Below are 15,114 nucleotides of genomic sequence, written 5' to 3' on the forward strand. Positions count from 1 at the left end.
ATTTAGGAAAATGTAATGTTGCATTGCCATAATTAGTTATATAGGATGGGAGGGAACCTTTGCAGATTCCTGTTTGTTACAAGCTCATTTATTATCAGATATATATAGAATCATCCCAATACAGACATGCTTTGAAGCATTTTTTCCTGTTGATTTGCATCTATTTTTTGAAATTGCCTCTTCTGCAATTTCTTGTCCTATTATTCGTCAATTTGACATTGAAATATAATATAATGAAGCTTAAAAAATAACAGCTGGAGACCTGGTTGCATGCTGATACAACAATTAAAAGGAAGAAGAAACAGTTAATTTTGTTTCTTTAGTGCATGAAAGTTATCAAAATACATAATATCTGTTGCCATGTTAGTTTTTTCAGCTAAAATATAAAGTAGTGCAGCACCTTAAAAACAAACAAATTTATTAAGGTTTTGTAGACTAGAGGCCACTTCATCATATGCATGAAATATCACCCTCAAATCCTGATTACACACCACATGCCACCACACACGGTTTGGAGGGTGAGCTTGTAAACCAGGAGGTCAGAGTGAAAAGAAATACAGTACAGACTGTACATAGTGGCATTGGTAAGCTAATCAATGCATATAGTGTGATTAAAAACCCTTTAGCCTGATTCAAACCACAGGTGATAGAACTGAACTTCTGGATTCATTGTAATTTAGCAGTTTCACATTGCACTCCCGCTTTTCAAACCCCTTTCTTTTAAAATAGCCACCTTTAGGTTAGGAGCAAAGTTGGCCTTTCAGAGACTGAACTCTCCCGCTGTTGTTATTGGTTTTTTTTTAATATTGCCAGTTGTGATTTAGATTTATGTCCATTTCCCCCCTATATAGAATACAAGTGTTATACCATATAACACCTTTGAATATGAGCAGGTGAATAAACTCTTGATGCTATGGTTTATGCTATTAAGTCCACTGATATTGTTGCATTAGCAAATATGGGGACAGAGTTGGCATCTGGACTTGTGGAAACCAGAAAATCTCATTTGTAACACAATGTATAACATATAAAACATGGGTTTTATATAGAGTAAGAAAAGCATCTGAATGAACCAGGAAATGTACAGGAGGGACACATAAGAAGGTAGACAGGAAGTAACAGGGTTATGTACCTTTTGATTAAAAGGTGATAATTGTTTTCTCAGTAAACTGGGAACCAATGCTTCTCAATGAGAAGGGGTTCTTTCTGGATTGTACGGGCGTTGGAAGGTTATCAATGGAGGGACCATTGAAGGCATTCAGAATGCATCTGCACATACAACTATGACAGAGTTGCTTGCTTTTGTGCTGAAGAGTGGGATTTGGATTTTGTAGTGTAAAAGTAAGAAATGCTCAACTTGGATGACAGGCTTAAAAGTAAGACTTGCAAGTAAACACAAATGCTACAAATAAATAAATTTCTGTGCCTGTCATTTTTTATTTATTTTTATTTTTTTGTATATAAAGAAGCCCTTGTTTGGGGGTATTAATTAACAACATTTAAATCATGGTTCATTCCATTTTCTTCTGGTTGAGTTTTTGGTACAAAACAGGACTTTGGTTTCCAGCAAATGGCAAAATTAGATGCCTAAGGGAGGAGAAAGGCTAAAGTGACTTAAGATGTGATGGATGAATGAATGAATGAATTTGATGCCTCTTCTATGCTGTAGCAGTAGGAAGTACAGAAACATGTGGAATGTTACAGGTGTTAGTTAGCTGATCAATGCCATGATGTTTTGTGAATGGTCACTGAAATTACAGTTTTTTTACATACATGTAAGCTTTTATATAATTATAATGGTCTTTTGCTTTGACATCAATGCTTATCTTTTTTAAAAAAAAAATACTTCTGTTTGTATATAATCTGCCAATTTTAAGAGAACACTTTATGCATCTGATTATTTGGATTCTACTAATGAACTCATGCCATGATAAATATGTTGTGCTTTAAGGTGCCTCAAGACTGCTGTTTTTTCCTACAACAGACTAACACCCTACTTCTTCGGAATTTGGTTCCTTACACATATAAGTTTTCCACAATTGTTGGATCTGAATGATCTTTCCCAGCTTCGTAAACCATGGTTTATTAAGTCAAGAGTGAGCATTGAGGTTGACCATTCCTCCTTTGCCTCATCGCATGCCAGTTTTGTTTGCTCCTGGCTTAATATAAACCAGAGTTCCCTGTTAAGCGCAAACCATGCAAATTTTCCTGCTCTGTTAGCTGACATTAAGCCAGAGTTCTCCGGTTTTGACAAAACAGTGAACCCTGGTTTGCATTAAGCCAGGAATGAAACATCATAGCTAGCATGCAAAGTGAGGAATGCCTGATCCCAAAGCTCATTGTGGTTCGAGGGCCCGACCCCCGCGAAGTGAAATGAAGACACAAGGACACGTGATATAAGGTTAATGGGCTAGAAAAGGCCACAAATTTATTGATTACAGCAATGAAAAGGTATTGGCTTAGGCATTGGATTGAAACAAGTGGGTTTATTCACCAGGGGTTCATCACCTATTGATGCTACTCCAACTATAGGCTCACCCCTGCTGTCACCGCGGGTCGTGCCATGGCCTCCCGCCAAGCAGGTATCGGACAGAACACACGACCGCCAGATTCCTTTAACGGAATACCCCTAAAAATTGAAGGCATAGGCGATGGCCACACCTAGCACTTCGACACACCACAACACATTATTCCAATGCCTAACCGCCACCCGTGCCAAAGGCTCGCCGCCAATACCTTCAAAGCTGCAACCAATCCCAGATGCTTTTGCTGACACTAGCTAACCAAATGTCGTTCCCCAGATCCGATAAGTGGACGCCGTCATTCCGGTATAAAGCTTGGTCGCCGATCTGGATACGGTCATGATAAATGACTCAGCCATACATAAAGTGCACCCAACGGGCTACCGCCCGATTTACGAGTTTCCTGGTTCTTTCAATGGCCATACAGCTTTGCGCACAGCGCCAAACAGTTCTTTTCAAGAAGGAGGACCAGAACACCGTTGTTCTGGGACACAAGGCTGCAAATGCATTCAAGTCTCTTTTTATGCTCCACAACAAGTCCACACTCCTTCTGTTAGCAAGGTCATTCTCCCCCAAATGAATTACAAGGATGCCGGGAGGGCCGAACTTGGCTACTTTCTCCCACAGCAATGGCATAAGCTCCTCCCAACACATGCCTCTTCTCGAAAACCAGGAAACTCGAACACCATGTGGAAGGCTAAGATTGTGTGCAAGGCCGCAGCTCACCGCTCGTACGTGGGCCCAATGAACTATACTGTGGCCGCAAATCCACACGCTTCTCCTGAGCATAGCTGGGGGTAAAAGACAGAACAGAAAAGGCAGATAAGTAGGGTAAAGCTGCAGGTCGCATATTAGACTTATAAGCATTGGATTTCCACTGGCCCATTTCTTTGATCCTGTCCGCCGGTAGCCCCAGGTGCGCGGCCGTGGTTGCGGCGCCAAACCTAACTGAGTGTGCAGCGTACTCCTGGGAGGATAGACCACAAGCCTCAATAGCCATGAAGCTAGGAAAGATAATCCAGTAACAGCCAGAATTATCATTTTGGATCTCCCACATGCTTCTGAGATTAAAGCAATCTGTAATTTATTACACTTTTAAACTTGCAGATATATGTGTGGTTTCAATTGATTCTTGCTAATTAATATGGAAGCCAGTAAAAAATTCTAGTCCTATGTGAAACCAAAGGACTTTCTGAACAAGCATGTTTTCAAAAGTGAGCAGAGGTGCACATTGGTTGAAGTTTCCTCCTCTGGTAAGAGAATTCAAGCTTGCTAGAGGAATGGGCCCATTAATGCGAATCTTGATTCTAGGGAAGACAACAGCAGTGGGTGTTGAAGAGAGAACCATGAGATAGATGTGCAAAACCACAGTTACACATAAAGGATGTCCAAAGGCACACCTTCATAGTTAACGTGAGAGTGCCCACTGCCCACACATCCCTCAAACTAACACAACCACCTGTTGTGTCCACCTTGCAGGTGCACATTCAGTGTTTAGTGAGAAATGAGCCCAACACATGTACAGCTCCTCCACCTGACTGGAAACCCCAGTAAATCAGTTTCTGATCAGCTGGAGCCCTCTTCAACTGCATGCACTTGCAGTCACTCCTCACTACCACTGAATGTGCAGGGCATAGGCAATGGGCACTTTCATAAGCATAGTACAGCTGCATCAGACTAAACTCCTGGCTAGTCCAGCGTCCTGTTTCTGACAGCAACCAATTTAGGGGAAGTCCTGTTACCATCTTGTTCATTCGTTCATTAATTCATTTGTTCATTCAGTTTATGAGTGAGGGACTTCTTTTGAACCATACTTGAATTGGATTAGCATTGAGGGTGAGAACTAAAGATCTAAACCCAAGGGCTTTGTAGAAAATCTGAGTTCTGAAGAGGGATCTGGAGGAGGCAACCATGAGATACATGTTCAGGGATAAGGTACCAGACATAAGTGACAGCAAGAATCAATTGTAAGAACAGACCTTCGTATGGCTGTGGATTATAAATTGCCATTCTAAATATCGCAGGCAGGCATATATCGGGAAAAGGCAGAAATATGAGGCTCATGGAAATTTATGAAGGTAAGGGCCGGGAATTTATACTGGTGGTGAGATGGTGGGGATGAAATGGGAAGAGGGGTATTTAAAGAGAGGTATTGCATTGTTTGAGTGTCAAGTGATATGTTGCAAAATTGATTCCAAAGTGTTTTGGGCTGATGACTACATAAGATTATGCAAGTGAAGTGGTCAATACAGGACAAGAACTACCAAAAATAAGTACAATGTCCATGTGTAGACTCTCTTGTTGCACTTTGCCAGCTGTCATAAAGAAATGGTAACAGAAGGCAAATTTATTGGGTACTATTTAGAAACATGTTGGTGGTAATAGCTGAAGCTCTGATTTCAATTATCACCTACTAAATCTAGGCTTAATGTAATGTATTTGTAGGCATCCTGAATGGGCTTGACATCACGTTTCAAAAATTTGAGACTGCATTGTGCTTTTTTTATTTTAATGCTTTGTTGGCTGCTGCCTTTCACTTTTTATTCCTTCACATCTGGCACATGACAAGACTATCCCACACAAACAGTAAAAAAAAGTGTTCTTTAGGTTTTACTTTTATGCCTTCTTTTTTTAAAAAAAGTCCTCCCTATGTAGAGAAACATTTGTTTTTAGTGCTGGCAAGAAAAATACTTTTTGAAAGAGCTGTCTCAGACCTATAGCTCTGAAACTCCACATTTTGATTTCCAGCTAGTGTCATGGCAATACTGGGATTTATGGAGAGGACACTTGAACTGAAATCATGTCCTTCAGTGTTGGTACAGAGGACAGATTGTTCAAAGTAATTGTTTTTGAAACTTCAGAACTTATACCAAATCCATTTGGGAGCAGACAGAAAGAGTTGCTGCTTGGATAATGCTCTTGTGGTTCGACACATTTGAATCTTTCTAAAGCTTTGAACTTATGGAATGAAGATGTTTCACACATCTTTATTGCCTCAAACCAGCACTGAGTTCTAATACTGTGCATTCAGAAACTGCAAGGTTGCTTCTCCACATGCACTAAAACACTTTTGGCTTCTTTTTCCCATAGCAACTTCTTCTGACCCTGTAGATCCTTCATGAGTGAAAGTTTGATAGCATTCAAGAATATGCATCCAGAAGTAGAAACAAAATGAAACATAAAAAGCAGAGTAGGGATGGAAAGATCTGTCTATTTTGGATCTCTCCGTTTTTCATTTTTGCAATCTTAAATTCAGTTCCCTGCATTTAGCATTTAGCAGCAATTTGTGGAATAATAATAATAATAATATCAGTATTTTAGTGCAAATTTCTCAAAATAAACAGATTTTTATATGTGGCTTTGACTAAGGCACATGTTTTTGCAAGGAAATTTCCCTAATATAAATGCATTTTTATATGTTTTCACTTGTATCTTCATTTTTATTCACACTTCCCACTACTATTTGTAAATTTTGTTGGGTTAGAGAACTACATCTCAAAATTCAGATAAATGTGGATTTTGAAGGATAGCTGTATTTCAGTTAGCATGTTTTGGAAAGTGTGAATTTTATAGATTTGGCTTTAATTGCCTACCAAATTGAATTTCTATCCCCAGTCGTGAATGCATCTGGATACACTTTAGTTGCACATAACATAATAAAGTCCATGCTAAATTTACTTGTACCTCCTTTGCAGAAAAACAGGACTTGAGGTTTGGGGGGGGGGGGGTTGGCTATAGGGATTTTAAAGTTTTTTCCCTTAGCTATTTCCCTTTTTGTGCTCCAAGTCCTCTGAAAATTTCAATCTCAAAAGCAAATTATATTTTTGCATTGTATTGATGGAGAGGTTTTGAATGTTTTCAGACATGCCCTAGTTGTGTAATTCTTCAAACAGCACCTCCTTGTCAATTGCCATGGTAGGAAGTGAGCAACAATTGGGTTTAAATATCTAATCATACTGTAGCAATAAATCACAAATTCCTGTTGATATAATTCATTGCTTGTGAGAAGATATTTAGGGGACAAAAGTTATCCAGGCCTATCCTACAAGAGCGAATACAAAATTGTGTTCCATAATTTCCCACAAAATTAGCTCACAATTTTTGGAGTATATTTTCAGCATGTGATAATAATTGGCAAATATTTGTTGTCTGGCAGCATGTAGCAAACAAAGATTCTGCAGCGGAAACAGCCATCAAAATTTGACAATATTTGACAGTTTGCACACAATAGCAGAAAGTATTTGGCAGAATACGCCATTTAATTCAGTGAGTATTCAGTGAGGGTGAGTTTTGAACATTGTCAGATTTCAATATCAAGATCAGAGACTTTTGAAAATTTAAATTTCAAATTTTTGTGAGTTGTTTTTTTCTGGTCCTGAAGGTTAAACATTTAATGGAATTCTTTTTGCTGTTCCTGAACACTTGATTTGGAATAATATATTATAACAATGGTTGTTTTTAATCCCCAGTCATTATTACATGAAACAAAACCTTTTTATAAATGTACATTAAGTGAGTTAATAAGGACTGTGGTACAGAGGCTGTCCTATATATAAGGAAGCCCTTTGTTTCTTGCTTTTGCGGCAAACACTGATTTCCCCCTTTCCCCCTTCTTGATTGTGTATGCAACCCTTCATTCTCTCCTCATTGAATTTTTCTGCTTTACTTGACTAGGAACATTAATTTATATGTTATAATGATTTCCTACGACTTAAAGTAGAACTTTAAAAAGGGTCTTTTATGGGAAGGACACATGCATTTTGCATATGAGGTCCCAGACTGATTTTTTTATATGTCTTGGTCTCTAGATGCAGGACTAGAAAGGAACTTTGCCCCAGAACATAGAAAGTTACATTATGCATTGTCACAGGAGCAGAATATTCCTTTTCAGGTTTCACTGAGGACTGAGATATAATCATATAATGTGTGTGTGCGTGTGCGTGCGTGCATGCATGTACACACACACACACACACACACACACACACGGGGCCCTGCAACAAAACGTGTCAACGCGGAATCCCTCCTCCTCAGTTCCACTGCCACCAGTCAGTGAGCACTTCATGCTCTCTGAGTAAGCTTTGTTTTCCTTGGATTCCCTCTTCCTTTTGTTGTTTTTTCTCCAGTTTGGGTTTGTTGGGGGGTGGGAGGGAGGGATGGAAGCACTTGTGCCCAATCCAAGCTAATTTTTTCACTGATGTTTTCAGGCAGTTCTCTCTCTCTCTCTCTCTCTCTCTCTCTCTCTCTCCCTCTCCCCCTCTCCCTCTCCCTCTCTCCCTCTCCCTCTCCCTCTCCCTCTCTCTCTCTCTGTCTCTCTCTCCAACCTGTCAGTGCTCCTCACCCCTGCAGATGTGTTGTGCTTGTTTGTACATTGGAGCACCCCAGATCTGCTCGTTCAGTGTTTCTCTTTTGTGTGTTGGTGGTACAGTTCTGGCTAACATTATCAGGAGCACATGAAGATTTGAGTAGCTATTGGTATATATACGTTGGCCAGTGTACCTGACTTTGTAGGGGTGACTCTTCATAGCCTTCATATCTACAAAGCATTTTTACCTACCAGCAAAATTCGAACAGATGAAACAGTAGACATCTCTGTAGAGTGAGATAAGCCAATTTCTGACATTCCATGACACTCCCAAGTGTGACCAAGAACTGAAACTCAGTATGGCATGATAGAGATTTAGGGGAAGTCTGGATTCTCAAGCTGGGATCATCAGAGGGAGACAGCAGGTTTTACCTCTATCCTGGTGCTGTCCCTGAGTATACCTCTTCCTTGTGTATGTGAATGGTTGCCATCTACTCCAGCATTTTGTGAATGCTGTTATGATGAAGGTCAAGCCTTGGCACCCTGGCCCCGTTGGCAAGGATTGTGGAGTGGAGAAATGCAATGTGTGTCTATACAGAGAGCTCACATTGTGATATGCTAACACCCCTGTTGTCGTGATGAGCATCTTGTTAATTTGAAATGTTCCTTACTTTCACTCATACTCTTATCAATGATGCTATCTTCCTAACTAACAAAATGGGCACTGTTGAGTTTTTTGTTGTAATGTGTGCTGTTTTATTTTTAATCCTTCTGGGTATAAACTGGAATTGATGGGGGAAAGACTTGTGGAGAGAGAAAAAATGCAGAAAGGAAACATCTGCTCATGTTGGCTTTGTGGCTTTGTGTGCTTTGTGACATCTTTGTCTTTGCACAACTTCTGCAGGAGATCAGGAGGAGGAAAAAGTGAAGGCAAACATCTTGGGGATTTTTTTTTCCCTTGCCAGAACTAGGTAATGGTTTTGCTCTGCTTCTCTTTTGAACTCCAAGAAAACTGTTGACATTATTAGAAGAAAAACATGATTTATGATGACACCACATGTTATCCAAGCAAACTGTATGTTTTTTTGGGGGGAAGGGTAGCTTTTTATGGGATGATGCAGTGAAAAAGTACTGAATCATTCTGAAAGAGTTATTTAACTGAAACATCTTTGTTCAAAGTTATTGGAATGCTGTTGTAATGATTGTTTCCACAGAAATGTTGCTCAGTGGCTCAGCTTCCATTTCTGACCCTCCATACTATGTGTATTGGGGCAGGCTTTAAAAATCTGTGTCTCTGTTTCTCTGTGTCAACCATATTTTAAATGGTTGGTTGTAAGGATTTGTCCATTGACCCCATGAACTACTACTATAAATAAGAACAGTAAAGTACAGTACTTTTCTACACTGAAAACTGTGGCACTGGTGGTGAAAAGAGCACAATGGGAATATAATTGTAGTTTGTTTAGAAGCAGGAAAGCCAAAAGTGGGTTTACCCCAGCCATTGGAGATTCTTTCCCGACCCACAAAACACCTCGTTAGTTTCTAAGATATGTGACTTCAGGGGGTTTTCTCTGCAGCTATAAGGACTAGAAACTTGACATTTTTAAAAGTTAAATTTCAAACAATCATAATTCCATTTTCTCTTCTTATGTGTAAATCTGCATATTTTGGTGTAGCCATGCAAAACAGCTGATGGTGACTTTGATGTGGGTTGGTTTGCTGGCTAAAGTTGCTTTTGTGGAATTCCATTTCTGTTTATATATGCAACCATCATTTTTTTTAAAGCAGAAGAACTATGTTGCCATTAATATTTTTTTCTGTGCAGTTGGAAGGATATTTATAGCTGAACTTGAACTTGATCTCATTTCTAAAATGCACTGAAAGCAACACCAGTCTTTCATGCAGCAGCCCTCCTCTTCCCATTTTGGAAGTAATTTAAATCTCTCTGGAAAAAAAAACTCCTGCATGGCTTGTTAATCCTACTTCCTTACTAGAGGAATTGTTACTTCACAACAAATGTTGAAAGATGAGATTTGCTCTGGAGATCTTAAAATGTGTGGCTTCTGTACAACAGAACAAAAAACTATAAAGCAGAAAGAAAAATATGTATGGAGTTTCTCTTTGCGTCTGTGATAGGTGTGTGAGAGGGATAGAGAACATTTTTTTGAAAACATTTTTTTACTTAAATCTGATGGATTGAACAGTAAATGCAGAAGGTAATATTTCTCTATGAGTTCTTATTGGGGGAAGGAGACTACACACGATTATCAAATCCAAACAATGACATGAGTGGCTAACCTGTGGCCCTCTAGATGTTGCTGAACTAGAACTTCTATCAGTGCCAGCCAGCAGGGCCAATAGTCATGAATGATGAAAGCTGTAGTTTAGCAATGTCTGAGCCACCCCTGGCCCAGGGCATAGTTCTCATGGGTAGTAAATCTGTGTGTAGACTGTACCATTTCAGACTTTTGTGGGGGTGGATGTTCATATATGCTGTTCAGGGAACAAAAAGCCATCTGGAGCCAGGTTGGGGAATGTCTGGCCCATGGGGTGAACTTGACCAACAGGTGTCCAAATTTGACCCATGAAGCCATTTCCATCAAGTCACACCTACCTGCCACACACACACATATGATGCCAGGTATGGGCAGGTATAGACACAGCTGCCAGTGCCCATCGGGAGTCTTAAAGTGTGCTTCTGACTGTGCGTTGGCAAGGGGAAGCACATTTTGGCTCTGCCACCCATCATTAGCCAAAGCCTGCTGGAAAGGCTGCACAAGTGAGTTCCACATTGGGGGATTTGCTGGCATAGCTGATGCCTGCAGAAAGGATTCTAGAGGAAGAAGCCCTACCGGTGCATGCTGTCAGGCTGGGAGGAAATGCAAAAGAATCTGAGGAGTTTGGTTGGGCAGCAATGTTCCTATTTGAGATATAGGGCTCGTCCACACTTAACTTGTTCTGTGCCTAGAAAGCACTGAGAGAGAATCATAGACTCATAGAATCGTAGAGTTGGAAGGGACTCTGAGGATCATCTTGTCCAACCCCCTGCAATGCAGGAATATGCAGCTGTCCCTTATGGGGATCGAACCTGCAACTTTGGCATCATCAGCACCATGCTCTAGCCAACTGAGCTATCCAGCAGATTTCTAGGCATAAATATTAGCAGTTTTACCTGTGCTCCACCACTTTTCCCGATAAATCCTACTGTTTACCACTGACTTGGAGCAAACGTCCAACTGTGGAAAACCCAGTTGATGTTTGCTTCGATTCAGTAATGAGGTGGAAGTGCTGACAAGCCCTAATTTGTTGCAATCTTGAATTTAAATAATTGTAATCAGAATATATGGGGTGCAGCTAAGCTGCATAGAGAGCAGTCTGCCAGTGAAAAGTCTGAACTGCATCCTTGTATCTAAACGAACTATGAGGAGCAAAGAGGAATGTTGTTGGAAGATAGGGAATTCTGATCCTGCAGTGCTGTTAATGTTCCACATTGTAACTCCAGGCTCTGTTCTCAAGCGGGTTTGAGAAACTAAGTAAGCAAATTGTTTGAGGGTAAGAGCAACGAGACCTCTGAGCTACGACATAGATTGCCACAGCTGTCCATTTGCGACAAACATAGGAGACTTCAGGACATGGGGGAGGGTTTGTTGTTGCTACTGTTCTCATATATTTAATATAGTTATGCCCTTGGTGTGTGAATGGTATGGCATGATACCCAGGCAGAACGGGGTCTTGGGCTTTATTGGTAAGGACTTAGGCAAGTGAAAAACCCTCGCAGTAAATGGACCAGGCTCTTGGGTTGCTCAGACATAACACTAATAATAGCTGTCTCTGAAATGTTGAGGAAAGGCCTGGTTGTAGTATTTTTTATTTAGTTAGTTTCAAAACATTTATAAGCCAGATCTTTAAATACTGGGGTTCTCAGAGCAGACTATAATGATAAAATGGAAAAAAATATAAAATAAACTATAAGAATTGGACACAATAACAGGAAAAAGAATAAGTTTCAGCAGCAGCTTGTACAGCAAAACTCCAAATAAAATAAGGTCACTAAAAGCAGTACAATTCCCCAGGAATGGTGGGGGGTTTGGGGTTTTTTTTAACAATAGCAATCTTCTTCTGGCACCTAAATGACATCAGCATAAGCACCAGTCAGGATTCCTTGGGGAAGGGGATGTTTTAGGAGCAGCTAGCTAGCACTGGAAATGTTCTCCTTCCAGTTGCCACTCAAGCTGAGACGAGGGTACCTGGAAGAAAGCCTCATTTGATAATCCCTGTGACAGGATAGACTGGTATAGGAGAAGACATTCAGTTTTCTTCATTTCTTGTTTAACTCTATGCAATGTTTTTGTTTTGTTGTTTTGTACAAAAGTACTTATAATCACACAAGACCTCTCCTTTCACATTCTGCCGTGGTACAGCCCAGGCAGTAGTTGACCATCTTCCTGAAAACTCTGCCCAATTCAGCTGTATTTTGGAGTGACCAAAATCATGGAAGTTGCTGTGGTAGAGATGTGTGAGCAACCGGTTTGCACACACTTGCAAATTAAGGACTCCCATAAGTGGGGGAAGACTCCAAACAGTCATAAAGGTAATATGCAAAGTGAGTCTTAGGCTCCAAACAAAACTGCTGTCTCTCCCAGGCTTGAGGCAGCTTACAACATTAATTTCAAATCATAAAAATAGATATAAATGCCTCCCATAAGCAACAAAACCAGTAAATTTCTGCAGCAGCAATATCAAGCTTTAATTAAAAGTTCAACAGCCAAAGGCTTTTAGAAAAAAGCAAAGTCTTGCCTCCTCCTTGAAACACTACAAAGGAGGAACTTATATCTGGGAGATAATTCCATAGCTTTGGAGCACCTGCTGCAAAGGCCCTACAACAACCATCATTGCCTCATGGTGTTGGTACACGTATGTACCAGCTCATATGGTGAATGGTGGTCTCTAAAGTATATTTGGCTCCCAAGTCATGAAGGGCTTTAAAGGTAACAGTAATTTTAATTAGGTGGAATCTACACACATATAAAAAACGCTGTGAAAATACTTTTTAAAAAAGTTTTGAAAAATACATTGAATTTAGCATAGCTCACTGTCATCATCTAGTGTCACATATGCATATTGCACTTTATAACACATTTAAAATGTTTTATTTGCAGCCGTATAGCTGAGTCCCTAGACTGGGTTACATATGGTAAAATATGAAGAACTATGTAGGGAACAAAAATAGACTCATCTCAAAGATTGCCAGGGAAGTTAGGATGGTCCTTTGAAAATTTGGTGTATGAGGACTAAGCACAACAAAACGGAGACAGTGGGTGAAATTTAACATAGGGCTAAGGATTTCTGTTTGCCTAATGAAACTATCTCCCTTCTTCTAGTGAGGCTCATTGTGCTAGCTCTTTCTAGTGCAACTACTTGTTGAATCTGGCCCAATCACTTTTCTCCAATAAGCCAAGGAGACGGTACTGTAAAAATGGCACGTATTTTCCTAATGGTTAACATAAAATGAAGCCTGAAGCAGGGTATAACCAGGCTTACTCTATTTCGGAAATGGCTGCGCTTAGTTTTGTACACTACCACCATGGTTTTCCAATTCTTTGGAAGCGCTTTGTTGTTTTTCCTTTTGTATTATGTATTTTGTATTCTCAAGTTCTATTTTTCTGTTGTGAACCACAAATAATAATAATAATAATAATAATAATAATAATAATAATAATTATTATTATTATTATTATTAATAGTAAATATTCTCATGATAGGAATGTTCAGCAAGTCCCTATGGAGGCTTATTTTTTAAATATATTTTGGTAGGTGCTCATGGTTCAAAGTTTGAGGCTTTAGACATAAAAATCCCTATAAAAGCAATTTAAGTGCATAAAAAAAGTAATTACATGAAATTGACATGCTGTGCTGAAAACTTAATGTTGGGGTCAGTCCTTTAAGGCTTCTTTTAGAAAATGGTCTTCTCTGTGATTTGTAATGTGTTCCTTCCAGCTGTTCGAATGTGTCAAGCATTTTAAAAAATCATATGGAACAATGTAAGGCTGCAACATTAAGACCTCCATCCAGTCTGAGCAACACATAGATGAAGCACTTGCTTGCATGCCGTCATTAATGAACAGTATAATTCATGAGGAGTACATTGGAATAATTGCCTTGCCCCTAATTTTAAAAGAGTAATTGACTTTGACAGAGCTCCCTTCTACTGTGGTCAGCCTTGTCATGTTAGAAGTAATTATTATTCCTTTTCTCTAATTATGTATCCTGCCTTTGATGTGTTGTTTCGTTATGGTAACAAACTAGACAAGCCATCTAGCAGGGAGACCTAACACCCTCACCCAAGAGAAAATGATGCTATATTTTTTCTGTTACAGCAAAAGAGTAGAGGAAAAAATGGATTGCATGGGATTCCTCTGGCTGGAATCCAGGGAATCATTCTCTTCTAGCTGCTATTGATCATATAAACCATGAATAGGCAGTTTGGTGCCATCAAGAAGTTGTTGGGCTCCAAGCCCCACCCATCCAAGCCCCATCAGCATGTCCAAAAGCCAGGGAGGGTTCTATGCTAGCCACCCCTGATATAAACTATAAAACAATGGATAACCGAAAGGCAAGCATATGGGCTCAATATTTATATTTTTGTGTATAATGTGCGTGTGTGTGTGTGCGCGCACACACACACACACACACACACACACACATCCTGTCTTTCCATAAAATGACTTATGATAGAATAGTATACAGTGGTACCTCGGGTTAAGAACTTAATTCATTCTGGAGGTCCGTTCTTAACCTGAAACTGTTCTTAACCTGAGGTACCACTTTAGCTAATGGGCCCTCCCACTGCCACCATGCTGCCAGAACACAATTTCTGTTCTCATCCTGAAGCAAAGTTCATAACCCGAGGTACTATTTCTGGGTTAGTGGAGTGTCTGTAACCTGAAGCATCTGTAACCTGAGGTACCACTGAATTGACAAACCTTATACTGTGTAAACCAGTGGTGGCTAAACTTGGCCCTCCAGCTGTTTTGGGACTACAATTCCCATCACCCCTGATCACTGGTCCTGTTAGCTAGGGATGATGGGAGTTGTAGTCCAAAAACAGCTGGAGGGCCAAGTTTGTGTAAGCCTATCTCCTAATAGTTGACCACAATTCTTAGAATGTCTTGCATTGTACCTATAGTGACACACCCTTTCTCCTATGGAAGGCTTTTAAATGAAAGGCAATCCACGATTGTTTTCCTACCTCTGTGTATTTCTATGCAAAACTGGTTGCTGATTGCACA

The 15,114-nt window shown here is 39.9% G+C and overlaps 1 protein-coding gene and 1 long non-coding RNA gene across 2 annotated transcripts in view; one reads left to right on the top strand and one right to left on the bottom strand.

Moving 5' to 3' along the window:
• LRMDA (leucine rich melanocyte differentiation associated) overlaps positions 1 to 15,114 on the top strand; it is a 741,312-nt gene that overhangs the window by 31,239 nt on the left and 694,959 nt on the right.
• LOC310844446 overlaps positions 7,881 to 15,114 on the bottom strand; it is a 30,692-nt gene continuing 23,458 nt past the window's right edge. Inside the window, exons 2-3 of the long non-coding RNA XR_014564135.1 lie at positions 11,739 to 14,671; positions 7,881 to 10,584 (exon numbers count right to left, since the gene is read on the bottom strand). This is a non-coding gene — a long non-coding RNA (uncharacterized lncRNA). The remainder of the gene's footprint in view (positions 10,585 to 11,738; positions 14,672 to 15,114) is intronic.

The sequence above is a fragment of the Podarcis gaigeae genome (genome assembly GCF_964106915.1).
Source record: "Podarcis gaigeae genome assembly, chromosome: 5".
NCBI lineage: Eukaryota > Metazoa > Chordata > Lepidosauria > Squamata > Lacertidae > Podarcis > Podarcis gaigeae.